This window comes from Anolis carolinensis, chromosome 2 (genome assembly GCF_035594765.1).
Source record: "Anolis carolinensis isolate JA03-04 chromosome 2, rAnoCar3.1.pri, whole genome shotgun sequence".
Classification (NCBI taxonomy): domain Eukaryota; kingdom Metazoa; phylum Chordata; class Lepidosauria; order Squamata; family Dactyloidae; genus Anolis; species Anolis carolinensis.
Genome location: NC_085842.1, coordinates 134,284,825 through 134,298,085, shown reverse-complemented (window position 1 = coordinate 134,298,085; position 13,261 = coordinate 134,284,825). Strand labels below are relative to the sequence as shown.

General features: G+C 42.5%; 1 non-coding gene across 1 annotated transcript; it reads left to right on the top strand.

The window, feature by feature from the left end:
• Nucleotides 1-4,878: 4,878 nt before the first annotated feature.
• On the top strand, nucleotides 4,879-4,951 carry trnar-ucg (transfer RNA arginine (anticodon UCG)). Its single transcript has one exon. It is a non-coding gene; the product is annotated as a tRNA-Arg (tRNA).
• Nucleotides 4,952-13,261: the final 8,310 nt, after the last annotated feature.

Here is a 13,261-nt window from a genome sequence, read left to right as displayed (position 1 = left end):
GGCTGAGAGAGTGTGACTTGCATGAGATCACTCAGTGGGATTTATTGCCATGTGTGGATTCAAACCCTGGGAGTCCTACTCCAGTGCTTAAACCTCTCAGTTCATAGTAAGACTTTATTAAAATGTAGAAATAAACACATAGGCATAATATTAAAGGTACAATTGAATTAAAGACATAGCAATAAAGGAAGTAGAGGACCAACCCAAAATGTAGAGCTTGAAGAAGTTAGTGTTCGAAGTACATATCCTTTATTACCTGCCAAGCATGGCCAGAATAGGTCTTCTACCTCTGAAAGACAATTGACCATGAATGATAGCCGATGATGATGATGATCACCACCACCATATTATACAGTCATAGAATTGGAAGAGACTTCATGGATCATCCAGTCCAACCCCCTGCCAAGAAGTAGGAAAATCGCATCCAAAGCACCCCCAGCAGAAGGCCATCCAGCCTGTGTTTAAAAACCTCCAAAGAAGGAGCCTCCACCACATTCCGGTGGAGAGAGTTCCACTGCTGAACAGTTCTCACAGTTAGGAAGTTCTTCCTAGTGTTCAGGTGGAATCATTTGAAGCCATTGTTCCGCGTCCTAGACTCCAGAGTGGCAGAAAACAAGTTTGCTCCCTCCTCCCTATGACTTCCCCTCACATAATATACATGGCTATCATATCTCCTCTCAGCCTTCTCTTCTGCAGGCTAAACATGCCCAACTCTTTCAGCCGCTCCTCTTAGGGCTTGTTCTCCAGACTCTTAACCATTTTAGTCGCCCTCCTCTGGACACTTTCCAGCTTGTCAACATCTCTTTTCAATTGCGGTGCCCAGAATTGGACACAGTATTCCAGGTGTGGCTTGACCAAGGCAGAATAGAGGAGTAGCATGACTTCTCTGGATCTAGACATTATACTCCTGTTTATGCAGGCCAAAATCCCATTGGCTTTTTTAGCTGCTGCATGACATTGTTGGCTCATGTTTAACTTGTTGTCCACGAGGACCCCAAGATCTTTTTCACACATACTGCTGTTGAGCCAGGTGTCCCCTATTCCATATCAGTGCATTTCATGTTCAATTCCTAAGTGGAATATCTTGCATTTGTCCCTGTTGAACTTCATTTTGTTAGCTTTGGCCCATCTGTAATCTGTTACGATAGTTTTGAATTCTGCTCCTGTCTTCTGGAGTATTAGCTATCTCCCCCCAATTTGGTGTCGTCTGCAAACTTGATGCTCATGCATTCTAACCCTTCATCTAATTCATTAATAAAGATGTTGAAAAGAACCGGGCCCAGGACGGAACCCTGCTGATGGCACTCCACTCGTTACTTCTTTCCAGGATGAAGAGGACACATTGGGGAGCACCCTTTTGGTGTCTTTTGGATTCAGGGAACCGTAGCCTGGAAGGTAAGTTCTCCAAGCTCTGAAAATAGGATGTGTCAAATATACAAAGGCATATTAAAGAACTGTCAACACAACACTAAGTAGTCATAATTAAAAATTATGTTTATGGCATGGGAAAAAAGACTTTCGAATCACTAATCAGGCAGATTGTGTTTTGAAAATGCCCAACTGAAAATGTGCAGACTCTCATAAGATGCTGCAGCTGGAAAAAAACTATTGACTATCCCTATTTATTTATTTATCTGTTTATATCCTGGTTTTCCCTAAGAACAACAGGAAAGGGTCAAGGCATCTGATGACTTCACTAAAAGCACATTAAACCCAGTAAGTATCAAAACTATTGTAAAGGACATTTTGCTTTCACTTTTAGACCCTCCTCACTTTCCTGTGTAATAATATGTCTATTTGTTCTCTCTGCTTTCTTACCACAAAAAAAGAAAGAAAGAAAGAAATCCGTGAAGGAGGAAAAGACAGATAAGAAGCATATCATCTGGAATGGAAATAGCTACACTGTAGTTAATGAATGTAATCAAGTAATGTAATCAAACAACCTCAAATGAACTGCTCCCAGGAAGTATTGGTTGATGTCAAAATCAAAAAGAAAATATACCTATGTCAACCAAAAACACAAAAATGAAAGATCCATGGACTGATATCCACTGTTTCATTTATCCATGTCTGACAAAATATGTTCTTTAGGCATTTTCTAGCTCAATTCCTGATATTTCTTAGGCCAGACATCCTCAGTTTCAACAGGGGTTTGCTATTATATGCAGTTTAATGTATCCACAGGAAATCTAGAAATATGTCCTGTACAGATAAAAGGGTCATATATCGATACACATAATAAAAGTGAAAATATGTATTTGTGTGGCTGGGGTATTGTCAAGACCCAGGCTACGGAGCACCAATAACCATGCGCAGAGGCCAGATTCTATCTAATATCTTTATTAAAGGAATATATAAAGTCAATAAAAACAAGTGAAGAATAAAGTTCAGAAGTAGACCTTTCAGGAAAGGTCAAATATAGTCCAGGAAAACAATGTCCAATATGAGATATTAGAGTCCAAAGTTATAATCCAATAACCGAAACACACACTTTGCCAAGCAAAGTGTGGGGAAATGACAAGGTCCTTTAGTCCAATGGAGCTTGACAACAAGGCTGAGAAACAAACTGGATTCTTGGCAAACAAGGCTTGATACGAGGCAGCAAGAAGCAAGAAGCAAGAACGTGGTCCGTGACGAGGTCCGGGGAACAAGGCTGACTTGGAACTGGTACAAGATCCGTGGCAAGGTCCTGGAAACAAAGGAACTGGGGTAGCGTAGTCTACACACGAACTCACTCCAGAAGCTGACGAATTGACTCCGCAAGGATCCCCCTTGCGGGAAATAGCTATATAGGATCTTGTTTTCCCGCCAAGGAACACTTTCCCTGGGGAACAAGAAGTGAAACCCAAACTGTGTCCAGATGCATGACTCCTTAAGATTTCCCAAGGGAAACAGGCTTAATCAGCTAATTGTCTGGCAGCGATCCTGGCGCTTCGGCGACTCGCCTCCCGAGCGCCTCTATCTCGATTATAATTATCCCGGTGAGAGAACGGGGGAGAATTCTGCCCAAGGCTTGTTTGGCTGACTTCTTGAGGGCAAACATCCTGCAGGTGCAGGGGCTCCGATTCTGGCTGAATCGGTGGGAAACCAAAGTTTTCCTCTTCGTCTGTCACCATAGTACTAGGAACAGGACTACATGGCCCATGAGACATCACAGGTATCCACTTACACAGACAAACTCCTGCCTCTGCAAACAGCTATAGTTCCCACTACTCAGGAGACACCAATGGCCCTCTCTCCAATGACATTGGAGTGCGATGAACATATACAAGAACCCTGCCAATATCCTCCACCCACACCATCCTGCCCACCACCCAAGTGAAGGCTTTCATACAGCAACGATTTAATCCTAGATTTTATGTATTTCCTCCACCACAGACATCCCAGTGTTTCTTACTCTTTCAATTGGTGTGGAATTTGCATGACCACGGCCACTGCCTCTCCCATAACCCTTTCCTATTCTTTTCTATGGCACACAGCAAGCAGAGGAATTGATCAGCAACTGAACATCCTAGAGAGGTTTGGGGAGAAGTCACCATGGCTGATAGGAGTTGTAGGTACTGGGATGTATATTTCATCTGCAATCTAAGAGCACTCTGAACCCCACCAACGATGGATGTGGAACTAACTTGACACACAGAACCCCCATGACCAACAAAAAATACTGGCGGTCTTTGGAGGGATTTATAGGAGTTGTAGCTCACCTATATCCCAAGTGTACTATGAACCCAAACAATGATGGATCTGCACCAAACTTGGCATGCATATCTGATATGCCCAAATTTGAATACTGATGGTTTTGAGGGGAATTGGCTTGGACATTTAAAAGTTGTAGGTACTGGGATTTATAGTTCACTTACAGTCAATGAACACTCTGAACTTCACCAAAGATGGAATTCAACCAAACTTGGCAGACAGAGCCCTCATGACCAGCAAAAAATACTGGAGGTCTTTGGGGAAAATTCACCTTGATTTGGGGGAGTTGTCGTTCACCTACATCCAGAGAGCACTGTGAACCCAAACACCCATGGATCAGGACCCAACTTGGTACACAGACCTGATATGCTGAAATTTGATTCCTGGAGGGGTTTGGGGGGAACTGACCGTCCTTTCTGGGAGTTGTAGTTCACCGCAACCAGAGAAATTGTGATCTCCACCGACGATGGCCCTGGTCCAAACTTGGCACACAGGAACCCCATGACTAACTCAACCTGCTGGAGGGGTTTGAGGGGACTGACACACCATAGTGAGAGTTGTAGTTTTCCCTACAGCCAGAGAGCACACTGAACCCCACTGATGATGCCTCTAGAGCAAACATAACAAACTTTAAGTACTGATGGAATTTCTGGACATGATGTCAGTTGTCAGTTGTAGTTAATCCATAACCTTATGCATTTTATACAATTAAAAACTGACATTTTCAAATAACCCAGGCAGCACGGGATACCCAAGCTAGTCTATAACTGAAAATCAATCTCAGAGCAAGCCTGGGCAAACCCTTCAACATCCCACAGAGAAAAACTGGGGGTGCGCCTATGCTGCAGAATTAACACAGTTTAACACCACATCCATCTGCCTTGCCTATAGATTCCTGGGAGTTCTAGTTTGGTGAGGCACGGGCACCTTTTGGTAAGAGAAGGCTAAAGATCTTGTAAAATGACAATTTCCCAGGATTCTATAGTATTGAACCGTGGCAGATAAAGTGGTGTCGAATTACGTTCCTTTTGCAGTGTAGATACAGGCACTCTTCAGTCGCCTCTCCCCTGCACGAGCGTGCCTGGAAGTTGTGGAGACAAAAGAAACACAATTGCAAATGAGCGGCAAAGATTTGCCTTGGAAAGACATCAAAGGACCTAAGAAAGACACTTAACCCGCCGGGACCACGTGGCCTAATGGATAAGGCGTCTGACTTCGGATCAGAAGATTGAGGGTTCGAGTCCCTTCGTGGTTGAGGTGGATTGGCAAAAAAAGATTACTTTTGTTCCTTCCCTCTCTCCTTTAAAGATGAGTGAAAATGCTCGGAGATTACAAACCTCCCGTGAGTGAGTACAGAGAATTTTATAACCACCCCACTTTGGACATTAATAAGTAGCTAATAGTTTCATATTTTATCTTCTCATCTCAAAGCCCATCTTACTGTGGATGGAGTTAATGCAGTTGGATGCCACCCCAACTGCTCTGGAATTATTGAAGTGGTGATTTGGCAGAGAGGGCTGGATGGCCATTTGTCGGGGGTGCTTTGAATGAGATTTTCCTGCTTCTTGCAGGGGGTTGGATTGGATGGCCCATGAGGTCTCTTCTAACTATGATTCTAAGGCTGAAGACCTTGCAAAACTGCAACTCCTAGAATTCCATAGTATTGAGCCATGGGAGTTAAAGTGTCAAACTGCATTAATTCTGCAGTGTAGATGCACTCTTAGATATGGCTGCTGCAAAGGATCAGAGAATACAGAACCAAGAAGGGCAGTTTAGTCCAACCTCTGCTGGCTGTACAAGAGGACTGACACTTCCTCTTGAGATGTAGGTAACTCTTTACATTTGTTCATTCAAAAGCTGCAAGAATTAGTTTTTACAGCTAAATGTGTTGCTGTTTTTATTTATTTGTTTGGCATTAAATTTTGCCAGTTGTTGTAAGCCGCCCTGAGTCCCCTCGGGTGAGAAGGGCGGGGTAGAAATGCTGTAAATACATAAATAAATAAATAAATAAATAAATAAATAAATAAATAAATAAGGAGGGCAGCTGAGTGAGTGACAGGAATACTGAATGCCTCATTGCCAGATGATGGACTTCCATCCTTCCTGAAATCAGCTGTGGGGAGGACTACTAGAGAATACCTCTCCGTGCGCTTGCCTATGCTGGATGCCTATGATCTGAACTCCAAAACACACACACACACTATTTATATATAGGCTCTGGAGCATGTGGTAACTCCACATGATCCTGGATTCATCATTGAGCCTGGAACCCCAGGTTTCAGTGGTGGCCAGGGGAGCTTTTGCACAACTAAAACTTGTGCGCCAGCTGCGCCCATACCTTGGGAAGTCAGACTTGGCCATGGTGGTCCACCCTCTGGCTATATCCTGTATAAGCTACTGCGATGTGCTCTACGAGAGATTGCCTTTGAAGACTAAAGAAGCTTCAGTTGTTCCAATGGGCAGAAGCCAGGTTGTTCACCAGAACGGCATACAGGGAGCATACAACCCCCCTGTTACGTCAGCTCCACTGGCTGCCAGTCTGCTTCCGAGCTCAATTCAAAGTGCTGGCTTTAGCCTACAAAGCCCTAAACAGTTTCCGCCCAGTCTATCTATCCAAACGTATCTCCCTCTATGAATCACCTCGGAGTTTAAGATCATCTGGGGAGGCCCTAGCAATATCAGATCAGCCACCTCCCACCTCGCCTTCAGAAGGAGAGTAAAAGCCTAGCTTTGGGATCAGGCCTTTGAAAAAGAGTGCAGTGCAACAATCTTAACGAGTAATTGTGGAATGTGATTATGGAATGGCCTTGACGTCGTTTTTGGATGACACGTTTTAACATTGAAATGTATTGTAATTATGCTAGTCTGAGAAAGTGAAGACTCACTTTTGAATTGCCACTGAGTTATGAAGGAATTGATCTTGTTGTCTTATTGTTTTATTGCTGTTATTGTATTGTTGTCGTGCATGGCCCTATGTAAGCCACTCCGAGTCCCTCCGGGCAGATGGGGCGGGATATAAAAATAAAATAATAATAATAATAATAATAATAATAATAATAATAATTATCTTGGACAGCCTCATCCTGCTCTCAGAAATCTGTTGTGAGGTGGGGAGAAATCCATGCATGCCATCTTGAACATTTGGATTGAAAAAAAAAAAAACCAGGATGTACATGCAACCAGTTTATTCACCAATTAATCATATTTGATATGTGAAGATCATGAAATCACATGTCACTTTGAGGTCGAGATCAAAGATTTTGGAGATCTCTCCTAGCGGAGGAGACCCACGCAAGACCCAGCAAGGAGGGTTATTCAACACCTGGCGAGCTCCCCAGAAACAAATTTTAAAATTCCCTGTCCCCAATAAATGTCTCACCCAGGAATTTGAAGCAGAGATTACCGAATCAGGATGACGGTAGCAATAAGTTGCAGAAAGACCGGCATACATTTACAGAGAAAAATGCACTTTTTATACATTCTAAGATTGAATTTCCTTCCTTTCCCTGCCTCCTGGCTCTGTGCTGATTCGCCAGGAGAATCCCTGTTGTCAGGGGCTGGAGTGCCTGGTTCAATGGGGGCGCGAGTGCCACCTGTTACGCCAGCCAATGATAGAAGAGGAGGCGTGGCAGCAGGAAAACAAAGAGCATACAGGTGAAGATGATAGGATTATAGGTGACTCAATGATTATCCTTTTTCCAAATAGTCCAGTGATCGCTTGTGGCGCTTCAACCGGACCTGGCTTATAGATTCTTTTGATTGATTTTTCCAGTTTCATGAATGGGATTCCGGCCTCTGCTGGCTTGTCCATAGGATTGGTGATGGGATTATCGGTGACTCAGAGTCCGAGGAAAAGGTGGCTTTTGTCGAGCCTTGCCTCTCCCTTCCAGGAAAAATGAGTCTTTTATGATGAATGGCTGTCAAGATGTCCAAGGGGTTTCCTCTAGATGGCCTGACATTAATGTCCTCCAAAGTCTAAGGAAATCCATTGTATTGTAGATAGTGATCAATGCTGACCAGAGTTCAGGTTAAGGTTATCATGCTTCATTTATAAGGGGAAGGATATTATACAGATAGGAGCCCCGGTAGCGAAGTGTGTTAAAGCACTGAGCTGCTGAACTTGCAGACCGAAAGGTCCCAGGTTCAAACCCCGAGAGCGGTGTGAGCGGCCGCTGTTAGGTCCAGCTTCTGCCAACCTAGCAGTTTGAAAACATGCCAATGTGAGTAGATCAATAGATACCGCTCCAGCGGGAAAGTAATGGCGCTCCATGCAGTTATGCCGGCCTCATGACCTTGGAGGTGTCTACGGACAACGCCAGCTCTTCGGCTTAGAAATAGAGATGAGCACCAACCCCCAGAGTCAGACATGACTGGACTTAACATCAGGGGAAACCTTTACCTTTATTATACAGATAATAAAGGTAAATAATACGGTCAAAATGAACAATAAATGATAGTAGATACAGTAGGGATCCCTTATGGGTTTGGATAGACAGACACAATCTTCTTTATGACCGTTTGGAGGGGATTCGACCCCCCTCTGCGTATTCATAAGGGTTTAAGGAGGAATCCCAGAATTTTCTCCACCAGCCCAGGCAGGCAAATGGGCTAATTGGGGATACCCTAAGACTTTGGAGAAAAGGCGCAAGGATTACATGGGAATTCATGCAGGGAAATAGGGAGGGGGTCCCAGATAGCTAAATGTTCATAAAGTTCATAAAAAGACACATAAAAGGCATTTCTGAGTTTCTTTTTCTGATGCTCATTCATAAAAGCGAGACTTCATTCATAAAAAGGTTGTCACTAACATGTGGAGGTGAATTCGGGCTGTTGCAGCAAAAACCGAGATAGCAGTCAGGCTTGGAAATGGCTCTGGAGTAATTTGAAATTAGTCTGGAGCAAATTGGTGAAGTTGTGGATATTGAGATCCGGGGGGGGGGGTGTCGCAGTATCCGTGGTTGAAAAAACTGTATTTTTCCATTCACAAGGTGATCTGGGATTGCCTCACCAAAGCCTGCGAAGATCTGCGGCTCTGGGGGAATTTATTAATTTTTTTTTGTTATTTGGAAAGGCTTGCAAAGAGCTCATCTTCTGCAAGCGAAAAGGAAAGTGGTTTGCAACAGTTTTATTACCTTCTAGGTTAATAAGTAGCAGAAGTCAAGAGAGCTTCAATGGAAGGGAAAGTGTTGAGGTTTCTTTTTCTGATACAGAGGGGAAACAATGTATTTCTGTGGTGCTGAGGCACTTTTGGAAGGGAAAACCAGTGTTCCCGCAAGCTTGGGGAACTCCTGGTGAGGATCAGCTGTAAGTCAGTGCAGTGTGAGTGCGACATCAACTTCTCCATTTTTGAACAATGTAACCTATAAACAGCATTGATATAATGAACCGAGCATAACAAAACAGTTTCTCCAACCAAACCACAAGCCTGCTCCAGTTTGCATTTTCTGGAACTGGGTTGGTGTAGGCGGATAGTTGTTCCCTCATTAGTTTCACCTCACAATAGACACTTCTGAGAAAAACATAGGCCTCTTTTTCCTCATTTTCTTTGCTTGTCGGAGTATTATCAGTCGATATCTTCTCATTTTGCAGCATCTCTTCTAGAAAGGAAAGAAGCAGAAATTCTTAGTCTGTGCAGTTGGAGGAACTATACCATCCCTTCAGATGGTTCATCAGCTCGTGGCATGACATTATATATCTCCTGAACTGGGAACAGCATACAACATATGGTTGAAGGAGACCATAAGGGCCAACCGTTTGAACCCCTTGCCCTAGAGAATCAAAGCACTCCTGACAGATGTTTAGCCTGCAGAAGAGAAGGCTGGGAGGAGACATGATGAGGGCAATGTATACATATGTGAGGGGAAGTCATAGGGAGGAGGGAGCAAGCTTGTTTTCTGCTGCCCTGCAGACTAGGACACGGAACAATGGCTTCAAACTACAGGAAAGGAGGTTCCACCTGAACATTAGGAAGAACTTCCTCACAGTGAGAGCTGTTCTGCAGTGGAACTCTTTCCCCTGGAGTGTGGTGGAGGCTCCTTCTTTGGAGGCTTTTAAGTAGCGGCTGGTTGGCCATCTGTCGGAGGTGCTTTGAATTCAATTTCCCTGCTTCTTGGCAGGGGGTTGGACTGGATGGCCCAAGAGGCCTCTTCCAGCTCCAAGATTCTTTTATTCTAAGTAGAAATGCCATTTTTGGAGGTGCAGGCATGTAATCCTTACTTGATCAAGAAACATACTTCCTTACTACAACTTTGAGAGGAAGGGAAGATATCAAAGCATGCCAAACGTTGTTTGTGCGGGCCTCTCTTTGTAAGCACCTTTGCAAGAATTGTGATAAAATAGTTTACTGCTTCATCAACTTTGCCCAGAATGGTTCTTTTGGCCTTTGGACCTATGTTTCTTTCAATAGTTTCCTACCTTGTAAAACTGGGAATCCCTTTTGTCCTCAATAACACTTTTTATTATATATCCATTCTCCCTCTATTTTTCTCCCGTCTCCTGTTTCCTAATATTGTATCTCAACTTGTACATTGGAAAATAAGGTATACTCCATTTTCTTGCTCACTAATGGAAAGGAAATAAACCTTTCAAAATCTAGTCCTGTTTGCTGCATAATAAAAGATTTGATTTTTTATTATTACTAACCAATGTGAGAAGCAGAGTCTTCAGAAGTGTTTTGCTTATTTTTCAAGCAAACACATTTTTCCCATTTGAGGAACCAACTGGGAGGGTTCATCATCTTCAGAGTCATTGTCAAGTAATTCTCAAGGAGGCTAGTAACCATCAACAAGAAAATGCCCATGAAAAATTTTGCTGCAAAACAGAAGGAAGAGTGATTGATTTATAAAGTCTCACTTTTTGGCTTTATAAAAGGGATGGGAATCTTATAGTCCTCCAGATGTTATTTGACTGCAATTCCTGCCATGATCCCCGCTGCTTATCTTGTATTGGGCTGATGGGATTTGCAGTCCAACAACATTCCTATTTGTTTAAATGGGTATAAAAAAGGACAACTGCTGGAGCAGTGGATCTCAACCTGTGGGTCCCCAGATGTTTTGGCCTTTAACTCCCAGAAATCCTAACAGCTAGTAAACTGGCTGGGATTGCAGGGAGTTGTAGGTCAAAACACCTGGGGACCCACAGGTTGAGAACCATTGTGTTAGAACCTTATTATCTTAGAATAGAAAATCCATTTTAGGATAGGAAAGGAAATAAATTTGGTTAGAAAAATTAATTTTCACTAATCTGTTAATCCACAAACTTAAAATAATGTTTGTCATTGTTGACAAATACATAACCTTTATTAATTGACCAGTTTGTTAATAATTTCATTTAATGTAAAAGATGATTTAAAGTTTCTTAAAAAGGTTGCATATTCCCAAATGGAGTCCCCGGTGGTGCAGTGAATTAAACCACTGAGCTGCTGAACTTGCTAACTGAAAGGTGGGTGATTCGAATCCAGGGAGCGGGGACCGGGGTGAGCTCCCGCTGTTAGCCCCAACTTCTGCCAACCTAGCAGTTTGAAAACATGCAAAAGTGAGTAGGTCAATAGATACTGCTCTGGTGGGAAGGTAACGGCACTCCATGTTGTTTACAGGCAATGCCACCTCTTCAGCTTAGAAATAGGGATGAGCACCAACCCCCCCCCCCCCCCCCCCCGTCAGACACAACTAGACTTAATGTCAGGGGGAAATCTGTGTTCCCAAACTTCCCTCAAAAAGTAATGAATTGCAACAACAAATGCTTTTCTAACATTGCTTTTCTAACATACAAACCTGGCCTTCAACAAATAAAATAACTATTTTAAGAATTGCATCTTCTATATCTAAGAAAGTAGACTTCGGGTATATCTACACTGTAGAATTAGCACAGTTTGACACCATTTTAACTGCCATGGCACAATGCTATGGAATCATGGGAATTGTAGTTTTACAAGGTCTCTAGCTTTCTTTTCCAAAGAGTGTTGTTGCCTTACCAAACTGCAAATTCTTGGATTCTATCAGGTTAAGCCATGGAAGTTAAAGTGCTGTCAAACTGTGCTAATTATATCATGTGGACACATCCTCAGTCTATGAAAGCTTATGCTACCAAGCAACTTTGTTCTTTCCGTTACTACAAGATCCCTTGGCATACTGATAGGTCAGACTAATATGGCTAATATGGCTCAATTTTAATCAGTAGGTATAAGAAGCTATTTTTAATGAATTATTTGCAAATTCTGTATAAAATACTACTTTTTCACATCATGTTTCTTGTAGTTACTTTTGAAGGTATGATAGCTACCTATTAGTGGAGGTTCATCAGAAGAAGCTGGCAGAATCTCATTCAGAATCAAAGATAACACAGAGATTTCCAGGATCAATGTAATCTTGAAATTGATCTTTTCAGATGGACTGGCAGAAGTGAAAGAAATGACCAAATCCAGAAAGAAGAGTGCGGATGTTGGAATAATCAGATTTAGCACATATAAAACTGGGCGTCTTTGCATGAAAATCTGTTGAGTTTCAGAAGGAAAAATCTCTGACAGTGATAACAGAATGTCTTTTTGGGCATTCATCAATAACATTTATGCAATTAAGGAATCTAAAAACCCCGATGGATCATTTTAATCAGCACTATACCTGATAAGTTACTGCACTATACTTCATCTGGACACCAGACATTATGTCACTAGAAAATGAGATTCTGTTGAACTTCCATTCCCCATTGGTTAAGTAGGTGTTGCGACTTTTGGCATCCACTTCAATTGTAATTTCATCGTTCCACATTTTTATCTCCTCAGCTGGAGCAGAAAAGAGGCAAGAGGACAGCACTTATGCACCCAGTTCTGTCATCATTGCAAACTCCACACACATATACCTCACAACACTCATAAACATACTGCTCAGTACAAACATTTTTTAATTTACGCAGGCATTTGACTGATTTTGAAATTGCATGCAACACCTATATTGATCATGCTGTGTGGGACTAATGAGAGCTGTAGCGCAAAATATCTGGAAGAGCAAATATTCCCAGCCTTGAAATGAAAACATGAGCATGACCTGAGTTAGTATTGCAGCATCAACTTATATAACCACCACTTTGAGCCCTGCGTAGAAAGCAACTTAAATGTATATTGCAAACGTGAAGGAATGTACACTCAAGAGACATTGCGTTGCACCCAGCTACCTGAATGCATAGGCGACAGCACTGTTATGTTACACATCTGCTTATCAAATGGAAAGGTATAGATGTGAAGGCTGCAAGATGACATCAGATGAAAAGCCTGTAACTGCATCATCATCCCATCAGAAGAAATTTGGAGGAATGGGCTGCTTCTGGACCTCTCTTCGTTGGCCCTAAAATATATTCAACAAATGAAAAGCCAAATTAAAATAGAGACTGAAGAATAGGCTTGTGAGTATTCGCTCCACTCAGTTGGTATCCTAGCTTCTGCTGCAGTTTGCATAGTTCTTCAGAAGGATGTGTTTGAAGGGCATTCCTGGTGATTTCTCTGCTCCTGTACGAATTTTGGAATCATAACTGCAATAGGCTAACATAACAAATCTTTTGCACCTACACTACC